Here is a 12,631-nt window from a genome sequence, read left to right as displayed (position 1 = left end):
TATCCTTTTTAAAAAAGGACATATTTTAATTTTTAAATACCCGTTTTAATAGTCCAATTTCACAACCATACACCTCACGATAATATTCAATGCTGTTGCCCCATGTTCATTTCTGGGCATAAACCTTTATGTAGCCTCTTAATAATGTAGCATTTTAGTGTTACTGTATGTTGCATTTATGGTCAATGGAAAATAATTAAGAAAAAAATAGAAAAGTAAATTACAAAAAAAGTTCACGTTTTGGCAATTGTTTTACTAGTCTAATATAACAAGCATATGCGCCGCACAAATTACTTTCAGTGCCTTTGTTAAGGGGGGATGAATTAAAAAAAAATCTATAAAATAAAAGCAAAAGAATGGATAAGCATACGCGCAAAAAAATACTGCTGTCACTGCCGCAAGTTTTTTTTCCAAGCGAGTACCTACCAACCAAAGTAGCATTCTGAGTTATATTTTTATGTTGAAGGAAAACATAGTTTTCAATAAAAAATAAAAACTTGAAAACATAATGCACACATTTTTCTATTTGCTCACTTTTTTAAATATTCCAATTTGGCAACAATAAACCACACAACAATATAGTGGGCTTATACAAGATTTTAAGACAGTGTTCCTGCTTCTGTTCCTCAGGAAAATTAAGCTGCTTCATATAAACTATTACACAGAGATGTAGGGGCTCAGCTCGGGGGAGGGGTGAAACATCTGAGTGGGCCCCCTACCGGTAACCCAGATTACAACTACGGTGATGCACCTTAATTGTATAGGGGAGCCTCACCTGAGGACTGTGCTGTTACTGAAAATAAATCTCTACACAAAGACAAGTGCCGACATTACCGCCATATGGTGACAAATAGTGGTAGATAACAGTCCTACAGAACATATAAGAGATTATAGCACAGTTATACATAGTGACTCACAGCTGACATACTTTCTGATGGAGTCGTTCACATTTCCCATCTTTTCCATCTGTCCCAGACCGACATGATGACTTTTCCAGCCACAACTCATTAGCAGAGTTTACAACAAAGACACATTTGAATTCTCACATTTCCTTCGCCATCACCATCTATTCCCAACCTCCTGCACAAACGACACAACCTAATGCTGAGCCACTGCTGCCTTATATGTCTGTATTACTGCACCTGCTCTTTGGTATAATAACATTGGCCCACATAGTAATGCCCACCACTGTGCCCCTACATAGTCATAGTGCCTCCTTTGTGCCTTTTAGATGGTAAAATTACCATCGCCCCCTAGAATTAGAATTGCCCCTAAAATTACCATTGACCCCGGTGCTACAGTCCTGAAAAATAGCATCCGCATTTTGCCCCTAGAAAGTAATAATGCCCCATGTGCAGCTTTGACGGTCAGAATACCGCGAGTGCCCCTATAACTATAATGATTCTTAAGTGCCCACTTAATATTTAATAATGTCACCTGAGATTCCCAATGTACATGCTTCCTTATACAAAGTATGGTGTGCTCAAAGCTGCCCTATATACATTATAATGGCCCCACAGTTGTCATATTCACAGTATAATGAGCCAACAGCTCTCCTATACACAGTATGATGGGCCCATAGCTCCCTTATTCAGAATATGATGTCCTCACAGCTCTCCTACATACAATATGATGGGCCTACAGCTCCCTTATACACAGGGTCGCACTGGGGTGTCTGGGGCCCACAAGGGGAATTGACCAAATACCAAATTGATGCAAATACCTGTTAGCTGTTATCCCCATTATAGTGGAACATCAACTGTAAAACATGTGTGGCTCCTGCACATCTACTGTGTGCACACCATAACTGGGATGTACAATTATGGTAGTTGGCATTAAAGGGCTTCTTTGGTTACAATAAGTTATACTAATACCACATATAAGGGAGAAATACAGCCACACCATGATTGGACTACATATTCCACCATAGAGGGACCAAATAATACCAAATACAAGGGACAAATATGTCACACCGTAACCAGACCACATATTACCACCACATAGTGACTGAATAATACCACAGAAGGGGACAAATCCGGCAATACAGTGGCCAGACCACATATTACCACCACACAGTGACTGAATAATACCACATACAGGGACAAATACTGCCACACCATGACCAGACCACATGTTACAACCACATAGTGCCCGATAGTACTACATAAAAGAGAGAAATTCAACCACACCATGACCAGACCACATATTACTACCACATAGTGACCGAATAATGCAATGTTGATCATTAGTGATGAGCGAGCATGTTTGCTACTGCTCAGTGCTCGCCCGAGCATCTCACTGCTTGACATGCTCAGCGCTCGCCGAGTATTTCCGGGGTTGCTCGGCGAGAGCACGGGTCTCCTCCCTGCATGTTTGGCGCTCTTTAGAGCGCCAATGAACATGCAGGGATTTCCTGCCACTCACTGTAATGCCATGCCATGTTGGTTGTGGCATTACAGTGATTGGCTGGCTGCACAGAGTCATCAGGTTTATATCAGACCTGACGCCGCCATGCTCGTCACAGTCACTCCGGAATCAGACAGTATAAGGAGAGGTGCTGGTGAGCTAGGGAGAGATTTGCTTGTTTCTAGTTAGTGTAGATGTACCAAACTATATTAGAGACACATATCCATCTCAACAAACAGTCCTTCTGAGGACTAATCCATCCGCAGAGATATCAGGCAGGCAGTGTATACAGCAGACTGAAGTGTAAATAGGACAAGAGGCTCCATTCCAGTTTTGTCTGCTGCTGCTGCTGATGTTAAATATTTCTAGAAATAGGCCCAGGTCTCAGGGGCCAGGAATAATTTTTTTTGGATCTTAATCCTCATTATTTGCTTAAAAAGCAATCCAGAGAACACAGTTTTTCTGCGCCATTTGCTTGTTGGCATTGCAGAATACAGTCAGGTCCTTTCAATATTACAGAGCTAAAAATTCAGCTATTTAAAACTGTGTTTTCTCCATCACATGGATTCAATATACGTTGTCAGAAAATACTGCCATTTCTGGCCTCCATTAAAAAAAAATTACAGTGTGTCAGTGAAGCAATTGACACCAGATTGCTGTTCAAAATAGTTACCTACAGGCCAGGTAAGTAAAACTTTGTTTTCTCCGTCACATGGCTCACATATACGTTTTCAGAAAATACTGCCATTTCTGGCCTCCATTAAAAATCTGTTTCAGTGTGTCAGTGAAGCAATTGACACCAGTTTGCTGTTCAAAATAGTTACCTACAGGCCAGGTATTTAAAACTGTGGTTTGTCTGTCACACAGATCGCGTATGAGTTCGCTTCAAATTCAGTCATTTGTTGTGAGCGTGGAAGATATTGTCCTCCTTTTAAAATGGGTAAGGCACGTGGCAAGGGATTGGAAATGGACGTGATGGTGCTAATGGTGCATGCAGAGGCCGTGGGCAAGCTGAAATTGGGCCACAACAAACACCCACATATTCTCGCTCAATCTTCCTGTCCCAATTAATAGGGGACCACAGAACACCACTATTGAACACAGAGCAGTGTGAAAAGGTTATTGGTTGGATAGTAGATAATGCTTCCAGTCACTTAGCCACCACCACCACCACCTTGTCTTCCACACGGTCAAGTCTCAGTAGCTGTGAGTCTGGACTGCATATTGCTCACCCTGAACCTCCATCCTGCCACCATGCAGAGTGCCCAGAGACAACTGATCCCTGTTAGAACCTTGCTGTTAGGTTTTTTTTCCTTTGCTGGTCACATGACCTTGTTGGCCTATTTAATCCTGCTCCGCCCTTCTGGCTTTGCTGGACTTCATTGTATATCTACTTTCTAGCTAGCCTGTGCTCTGTATCTAACTCTGTTAGTTTGCTTGGTCTACGGACCTCTATGTTCTATCTATTTTGTTTGTTCGTCTGTCTGCTACTATTTCTGTTAGGAGGTGTCCCATATTCCTCCCAGTCCTTAGTACTTGTAGGGATTCCCCCCCCACATCTATAGGTCTCCGTACAGACTAGATTAGGACTTTAGCAGGTCTGATCGCAGGATCAGGTTCCCTGTTACGTCGTAGGGATTCAGCTGAGTCCTATAGTAGGGACAGATCTCCTCTCTTTCCTTAGCTTTGGTAGCAGAACATAACAGTAAGTCCAGCCTGCAAATTCTCTAAGGAAAGATTTTTTTTTGTGTTCCATCATGGTGTCGGTTCAGGATTTGGCTAAACACCTGCAGGGACTCTCTCTGGAAGTGGCCGAGCTCCGTCAGCACGTGAGTAACTGTCCTGGAGCATATTTCTTGGAGCCTAAGGTATGTTTGCCGGATTTATTTTTTGGTGAACATCGAGAATTTTTTTCATTTAAAAATGCTTGCTTATTGTATTTTCGTTTGAGACCCAAGTCCTCTGGGGATGAATCCCAGCGCGTAGGGTTCATAATGTCACTTTTGCGCAAAGAGCCTCAGGATTGGGCCTTTTCTTTGCAACCTAGTGATACATGCTTCAGATCAGTGGATAGTTTTTTTTCTGCTTTGGGACTATTATATGATGATCCTGACCGTGTCGCATCAGCTGAGACTGAGTTGAGACGTTTAAAACAAGGATCAGGTAATGTGGAAAAATATTGTACACATTTTCGTCGTTGGTCCACTCAAACAGGGTGGAACGATTCTGCTCTGAAAAGTCTATTTCTTGCTGGGCTCAGTGAAAGGGTTAAAGACCTGCTAATTGCTTATCCTACACCTGAGGATTTGCAACAGGCTATGCAATTAGCTATAGGGGTGGATAGAAGACTGCGTGCTAGGGTTAATGAGAGCAAATCCTCTGCTATGTCAGTTTCTGGTTATCATAATGTGTGTACTAACAGTGGTGAACCGATGGAGATTGGATCGGTGGCACCTCGCTCTCAAGAAAAAGACCGTCGTTTTTCGGAAGGCTTGTGTTTCTATTGCGGAAAATCTGGTCATTTGATTAAAGGCTGTGAGCTTCGTATGAAGAAAGAAAAAAAAATGGTCAGTCACGCCCGTATTGCCTGTTTAAATTCCAAGGGTATATTTTTAGCTGCTTCCACGATTGCTCAGGAAAAATTAATGGAATTTCGGGTGTTTGTTGATTGCGGGTCTACACTGAATGTAATTGATGGGGGATTCGTGGAAAAACTCAATTTAAAACCTGAACCTTTATCATCCCCCATTGCTGTGGTTTCTGTGGATGGCTCCCCTTTGAAGAATATTACTCTCAAGGTCAGTGAATTTCCTCTCACTATTAATGGTGTTCACCATGAGAAATTGGATTTGGTAGTGTTGAATAACTTGCCTTCTCCAGTAATATTGGGTTTGCCCTGGTTAAAATTTCACAATCCTGTACTGGATTGGTCTACCAGTGAAATTAAATCCTGGAGCCATAAATGTTATGACAAGTGTTGTAATGGGCGTATTGCAGCTTTGGATAGGGGAGAATTGCCTGTTCCTATTCAGGATTTTTGGAGAGTTTTTTCTGAGAAGGAATCGCAGGTTTTGCCTCCCCATAGAGACTATGATTGTTCTATTGAATTTGTCCCTGGAGCGACTCTTCCTAAAAGTCGTTTATTTAACCTTACTATTCCTGAGAGGAAGGCTTTGGAGGAATACATACAGACAAGTTTGGCCGCCGGTCACATTAGGCCCTCTAAGTCTCCTGTGGCAGTTGGATTTTTTTTTGTAAAAAAAAAGGACGGCGGTTTACGTCCTTGTCTGGATTTTCGTGAGATTAACAAAATTACGGTACACAATCCTTACCCACTGCCATTGATTCCTGATCTGTTTAACCAGTTATTGGGGGCCAAGTGGTTCTCTAAAATTGACCTTAAGGGGGCATACAATCTGTTGCGCATGAAGGAGGGTGATGAATGGAAGACTGCTTTTAACACTCCTGTGGGTCATTTTGAGAATCTGGTTATGCCTTTTGGTCTTACTAATGCTCCTGCATTTTTTCAGAATCTGATTAATGACATCCTTAGACCTTTGATCGGTAAAAATGTGGTTGTGTATTTGGATGACATTTTGATTTATTCGCCAGATCTGGAGTCTCATTGGCGGAGCGTGCGTGAGGTATTACAGTTATTAATGGACAATTCGCTTTTTGCTAAGCTGGAGAAATGTGAGTTCGCTGTACAGAGAATTAGTTTTTTGGGCTACATTATCTCCAGCAAAGGTTTTGAGATGGATCCGGTTAAGGTTCAGGCTGTGCAGGAATGGCCTAGGCCTATTGGTTTGAAATCGATACAGAGGTTTTTGGGTTTCGCCAATTACTACAGAAAATTCATAAAAAATTTTTCTAGTATTGTCAAACCTCTGACTGATCTCACCAGGAAAGGTGCTGATGCGGTTCAGTGGTCTTCTGAGGCCATTGAAGCTTTTGTGTATCTCAAGGAGAGGTTCACCTCTGCTCCCATCCTTATGCAGCCTGATGTTACTAGGCCGTTTTTGGTTGAGGTTGATGCTTCCTCTGTGGGGGTTGGCGCAGTATTGTCTCAGGATAACGGGGATGGATTACATCCCTGTGCCTTTTTTTCAAAAAAATTTTCGGAGACTGAACTGAATTACGATATTGGTAATCGGGAATTATTGGCTATTAAACTCGCATTTGAACACTGGCGCCACTTCTTGGAAGGTGCGGAATTTCCCGTTCAGGTTCTTACGGATCATAAAAATCTGATATATCTTGATGCTGCCAAGCGCCTGAATGCCCGTCAGGCTAGGTGGGCACTGTTTTTCTCGCGGTTTAATTTCTCCGTTACTTACATCCCTGGTACTAAGAATGTTAAGGCGGATGCCTTGTCTCGCAGTTTTTCTCCCATAGTCGGTGCTGAGAAAGAGGAAAACATTTTACAAGAAGGTGTTGTGATAGCTGCTTTAGACTCCGTTTTGGAAGATGAGATTCTTAAAGCTCAGGAGAATGCCCCATCTAACACTCCTCATGGGAGGTTGTTTGTGCCTGGGACCTTTAGGAGAGATTTGTTTGTTGAGTGTCACGAATCTCGGTTGGCAGGTCATCCCGGAATCTCTGAGACCAAGAGACTGGTGGGTCACAGTTTTTGGTGGCCTGGATGGCAGAAGGAAGTCATTAAGTGGGTGCGCCAATGTACTATATGTGCTAGATCTAAGTCCTCACATACTCCTGCTGCGGGGTTGCTTTGTCCTTTGGAGGTCCCCAGTGCTCCTTGGACACATTTGGCTATGGACTTTATAACTGACCTTCCCCCCTCTGAGGGTTTTACTGTCATCTGGGTGGTCGTGGACCGTTTTAGCAAGATGTGTCACTTGGTTCCCTTCGTCAAACTGCCCTGCGCTAAAACTCTCGCTAAGGCCTTTGTCAAGGAAATTGTCAGACTTCATGGCGTTCCTACTGACATTGTTTCTGATAGGGGTCCTCAGTTCGTGGCTCGTTTTTGGCGTGCCTTTTGTGACAGGTTGGGAATTCATTTGTCGTTTTCGTCCGGATATCATCCTGAGTCTAATGGCCAGACAGAAAGGAAAAACCAGGATGTTGAGCAGTTCTTGCGTTGTTTTGTGGCAGACAATCAAGAGGGGTGGTCTGAGTTTCTGCCACTTGCCGAATTTGCTCTGAACAATCATACATCTTCTTCTGCTGGTTGTTCGCCTTTTTTTTGTTGTTCTGGGAGACATCCATCGTTTGGGTCGTTCTCCAAGTTGGGATCTGCCGTGCCTGAGGAGGAGAATTTTTCCGGTGATTTGGAAAGAGTTTGGACGGATGTGCGTGGTAATCTTCAGGAGGCCAACAGAAAATCTAAAGACTACTTTGATAGGAAACGACAGGAGGTTTTGTTCGCTGTTGGTGACATGGTTTGGTTGTCCTCTAGGAATCTGCGGTTGAGGATTCCTTCTAAGAAATTGGGTCCCAAGTTTGTAGGGCCCTTTAAGGTGCTTCAGGTTGTCAACCAATCTGTTGTTAGGTTGGAGGTTCCTACCTCCTGGAGAATTAATCCGGTCTTTCATGTCTCTCTGTTAAAAAAAGCTGTTGTGTCGGATGGTGACGCCTCTGCCTCTGTTCCTCCGGTGGTGGAGGACGGGGAATATGAAATTTCTCGCATCCTTGACTCTAGACGGTATAGAGGTAGTTTGCAGTATCTTGTGGCCTGGAAAGGTTTCGGACCCGAGGATAACTCTTGGGTGAGGTCAGATGATGTTTCCGCGTCCAGACTTATCAGAGCGTTTCACAGGAGATTTCCTGATAAGCCTGGTCCTAGGGGATCCGGAGGATCCTCTTAGAAGGGGGGGTACTGTTAGAACCTTGCTGTTAGGTTTTTTTTCCTTTGCTGGTCACATGACCTTGTTGGCCTATTTAATCCTGCTCCGCCCTTCTGGCTTTGCTGGACTTCATTGTATATCTACTTTCTAGCTAGCCTGTGCTCTGTATCTAACTCTGTTAGTTTGCTTGGTCTACGGACCTCTATGTTCTATCTATTTTGTTTGTTCGTCTGTCTGCTACTATTTCTGTTAGGAGGTGTCCCATATTCCTCCCAGTCCTTAGTACTTGTAGGGATCCCCCCCCCACATCTATAGGTCTCCGTACAGACTAGATTAGGACTTTAGCAGGTCTGATCGCAGGATCAGGTTCCCTGTTACATCGTAGGGATTCAGCTGAGTCCTATAGTAGGGACAGATCTCCTCTCTTTCCTTAGCTTTGGTAGCAGAACATAACAATCCCATACTTGGACACTCCGAAGAGCTGTTCACTTTCCCATTTATAGATTTTGGCCTCTCGCCTGGTCCACTTGAAGTGGGGCAAGAGGAGATCACGTGTAGTAATGCCCAAATATTTGAGCAACCACGGTCACACGAAGGCGACAGTGGGAAAGTGTCACAAGAGGTGGACTATGAAGAGACACAATTGCCAGAAAGTCAGGAGGAGGACCAGAGTGCAAAAGTGGAAGACGAGGTGGTGGATGATATAGTAACTGACCCAACCTGGCAGGAGGACATGCAGAGCGAAGAGAGCAGCACGCAGGGGGAGGGAGGCAGAGCACCCCAACAGGCAGGAAGAAGCAGTGTGATGGCCGCAGAAAGAAGGCTGGCAACCATTCCCCGTAACACCAACACGAAGGAAGTTGCCAGTACAACTGTTAGGTCTTCCCGAGTCTGTTAGTTTTTTAAAGACTCTGCCGATAACCCCAAAAAGGTCATTTGCATCATCTGCCAGGCTAGAATCAGCAGGGGTTGCAAAACGACTAGCCTGACCACCACCAGCATGATCAGGCACATCGCAGCAAAGCACCCGACTTTGTGGACCGAACCCCAGGGTCCAGTAACACTGTCTGTAGGTGGCACCATTGCATCTTTCGCTGTTGTGCATGCAAGCCAGTCCCATGTCCATGGTGCATGCGAAGATGCCTCCTGCCCTACACCTGTCATTGCACACTTTCAAGTAGCAGCATCAGGAAGCACGTCCATGTCCTTGCCCCAAGAGCAGCCTTCAGTTGTCCATACCCCAGCCCTTGGAATGCAAGCGCAAATATGCAGCCAAAGTCCCACAGGCCACAGTACTAAATTCCCACATTTCACAACTGCTTGCGCTCGAAATTTTGTGTTTTAGGCTCGTGGAGACGGAAGCATTCTGCAGCCTGATGGCGGTGACCGTCCCTCGGTACTCGTTCCCCAGCTGCCACTATTGCTCCCAGAGTGCCGTCCCCGCATTACACAAGCACGTGTCCCAAAACATTAGCCGTGCCCTCAACAACATAGTTACTGGAAAAGTCCACCTAACCATGGACACATGGACAAGTGCATGTGGGCAGAGACGGTACATCTCGCTGACGACACACTGGGTTTACATAGTGGAAGCCGGGACCCATTTGGACCTTGGGACGGAACACGTCCTCCTGATGCCAAGAATTGCAGGCCCTAGGTCAATCAGGGTTGCTCCCACAATCTACAGCTCCTGCTCCTCATCCTCCTCAGCCTCCTCCTCCTCTTCAGCCTCCATCTCCAAAATGACCACATCAGTCACAAGCTGGAAGCACTGCAGCACTGCCTCGGCCAAGCGGCAACAGGCTGTGCTGAAGCTAATATGCTTAGGTGAAAAACCGCACAATGATGAAGAGTTGTGGACAGCTCTGAAAGATAAGGCAGATCAGTGGCTCACACCACTGAACCTACAGCCAGGACAGAAAGGAGGAGGAGGAGAGCATGTTCAGTCATCCTCTTGGTGAGGACACGGAAGTCTTGCCTGTTATCAGTCTGGCACGCATAGCCGAGTTTATGTTACGCTGCCTTTACCATGAATCTCGCGTTCTCAAAATTTTGGGTGACAAAGGAAACACTTTCAAAATTCTGGGACAGTTTTCTCACACCCTCCCATCCGGAGATGCGGGGTACTCTCACGAGGAGTGCAAAGTTTGGGAAGATGCTGAGAGAGTACCTTCCCGACCGTACCAACATCCTCCGTGATTCCTCTGTGCCTTTTAATTATTGGGTATCCAAGCTGGATACGTGGAATGAACTGGCTCTCTATGCCTTGGAGATCCTGGGCTGCCCTGCCGCTAGAGTTTTATCAGAGCGGGTTTTTAGTGCCGCTGGTGGAATTTTAACTGATAAGCGCATCCGTCTGTCAACTGAAAATGCTGACAGACTAACTCTTATAAAAATGAACAAGGGCTGGATTGGGCCAGACTTCTCAACACCACTGAATGATAGCAGGGTAACATAAACTCAAATCCAGTGTCTTTTTTTGGGAGGTGTATTCCCATGCAACTCTTCACACCCACACATGGGTATACGCTTCCTGATTTGGGCTATTTGCTCTTGTCCTCCTCCTGCTCCTCATCCTCATCCTCCACCACCATATCACCAGGGTGATCGTGGTCCATGATGCAACACCCACATCATTTTTTTAAAGGGTGTTTATGAAGCCCGTAAAAAAAAAAAAATTATACAGTATTTTCATGTTTACCCCCCTGCGGTATATGTTTGTCAGCCCATTCACTTATGGGAACATTTTTTATGAGGCCCTCTAAGTCTCTTCCAAGGGTCATTGGAGTGCCTCCCAATTTTTGACAGCCCTTGCATTCACTGCATAGGCCTACACTATGGGAGACCCTCTCCTTTCTAATGTGAATTTGCCGTTACTGTGGCCCTGTTCTATGTGTCTTTAAATTCTTAGTGGGGTTTTTCCTAAGTTTGGTCAGCCATTGGACTCACTGCATACCCTATAACTGTATAGCAGAACCTCTCCTTTCTAATGGGAACATGTCGTACTTGGTACTGTGGTCCTGCTCTATGTGTCTTTAAATTCTTAGTAGGGTTTTTCCTAAAATTGGTCAGTCGTTGGAGTCACTGCATACCCTATAACTGTATAGCAGACTCTCTCATTTCTAATGGGAATTTGTCGTGACTGTGGCCCTGCTCTATGTGTCTTTAAATCCTTAGTGGGGTTTTTCCTAAATTTGGTCAGCCGTTGGATTTACTGCATACCCTATAACTGTATAGCAGACTCTCTCCTTTCTAATGGGAATTTATCGTTACTGTGGCCCTGCTCTATGTGTCTTTAAATTTTTAGTAGGGTTTTTTCCTAAAATTGCTAAGCCATTGTACTCACTGCATACCCTATAACTGTATAGCAGACCCTCTCCTTTCTAATGGGAACATGTTGTGCCTTGTTACTGTGGCCCTTCTCTATGTGTCTTTAAATACTTAGTGGGGTTTATCCTAAGTTTGGTCAGCTGTTGGACTCACTGCATACCCTTTAACTGTATAGCAGACCCTCTCCTTTCTAATGGGAGCATGTCGTACTTGTTACTGTGGCCCTGCTCTATGTGTCTTTAAATTCTTAGTGTGGTTTTTCCTAAATTTTGTTAGCCGTTGGACTCACTGCATACCCTATAACTGTATAGCAGACCCTCTCCTTTCTAATGGGAACATGTCGTACTTGTTACTGTGGCCCTGCTCTATGTGTCTTTAAATTCTTTGTAGGGTTTTTCCTAAATTTGGTCAGCCGTTGGACTCACTGCATACCCTATAACTGTATAGCGGACTCTCTCCTCTAATGAGGCCCTGCTCTATGTGTCTTTAAATTGTTAGTGGGGCTTTTCTCAAATTTTGGCATCTCTTGCGGTCACTGCATATGCAATCACAGTATAGGAGACCCACTTGTTAATAATGGTAACAACAAAGCATAGCCGGCTGATGGGTCTCTAACAATAGCGAGGGCCGAATGCTGGCCTTTTAAGAACAGTAAGGGCCGTCTGATGGCCCTATAAAAATAGGCTTTTTGACTTTTAGAGTCCTTCCATCATAAATGAAGCAGTATGTGTCTGATGATGTGTCACACACCACATTGCCAGATAAGGTTGCAAAATGTTAAAATTACATTTCCCGGTGAATGCATTTGTTTTAAAAAATAACGTAAAAAAAGACAAAACAATAGGATCTTTCTTTAGTATAAAAAACAGCATCGCCAATTTAACCTCAATGTAATCTAATCACATTGTTCAGCTCCTGCATCTCCTCCTCCATCTCCGAAATTACCACATCAGTCACAAGCTGACAGCACTGCAACACTGCCTTGGCCAAGTGGCAACAGGCTGTGCTGAAGATAACATGCTTTATGCTTAGGTGACAAACCGCCTAGCACTGCAGAGTTGTTGAAAGCTGTAACACAGCAGCCTGATCTG

This window comes from Phyllobates terribilis, unplaced genomic scaffold, assembly GCF_046119375.1.
Source record: "Phyllobates terribilis strain yellow unplaced genomic scaffold, ASM4611937v1 Scaffold_10__3_contigs__length_209671492, whole genome shotgun sequence".
Classification (NCBI taxonomy): Eukaryota; Metazoa; Chordata; class Amphibia; order Anura; family Dendrobatidae; genus Phyllobates; species Phyllobates terribilis.
Note: the sequence above shows the minus strand (reverse complement) of the source record.